Below are 857 nucleotides of genomic sequence, written 5' to 3'. Positions count from 1 at the left end.
CAGGGAGTAAATATAGAATCGGGCAAGGAAGCCAGGCGGCCCAGCCCTGCACTAAACCCTTGCTGGAAGGCGGTGGAGACCAGGGGTGGAGCCAGGAAGGGAACGCGTCCCAGCACCTTCCATTGTTGGGGTGGGTGACCCATGGGAGTGGCTACTGGGATTGGCTGAAGCTGAGGCCTCCAAAAGTGCTGCGTCAGCAGAAAGGGCTGGCAGGTCTCCAGGGAAGTGAGGGTCCACAGAGACTAAGGCGCAGGGCAAGGGCCATTTCCAGTCCCTCTCCCCGTCCTCATGGTACCTACTTTGTGGAGAAACAGGGTGCTGGGGGCACTTCATCCCTGCTTCCTGTCCCCTACCCTGCTGGGCTCACCAGTTGTTTTGCCTCTAGACATCCCAGCCTGGCCGGCAGCCCTCTGCCAGCACCACCACCACCACTCCCCAGTCCAGCCAACGACTCTAGGAAACAGTCTACGGCCATACCACCCTGAACGCGCCTGATCTCGGAAGCTAAGCAGGGTCAGGCCTGGCTAGTACTTGGATGGGAGACTCTAGGAAATAGCATTCCAACAGGGCAGTTCCTCCCATATAGACACATTTATTTGCAAAATACATTCCCACACACTGAGGGCAAGGACACCTGCGGAACAGGCGACTGGCCTGTACTACTGAGGATCAGAGGGCAAGAGAAGGCAGGGACGTACCAATCAGAGCCCCCACCCGCACAGCAGTCAAGGGTCTCGGGCATGGTGTTGCAGCTCGTTCTTGCAGCAACCCTCTGAGGAGACTGGGGAATTGGACATGTGATGTGTGTGGCGGGGGCGGGGTGCGCGGCGTTGGCAGGCGGATGCCAGTTGTCAGGG

The sequence above is a fragment of the Ochotona princeps genome, chromosome 17 (genome assembly GCF_030435755.1).
Source record: "Ochotona princeps isolate mOchPri1 chromosome 17, mOchPri1.hap1, whole genome shotgun sequence".
Classification (NCBI taxonomy): domain Eukaryota; kingdom Metazoa; phylum Chordata; class Mammalia; order Lagomorpha; family Ochotonidae; genus Ochotona; species Ochotona princeps.
Note: the sequence above shows the minus strand (reverse complement) of the source record.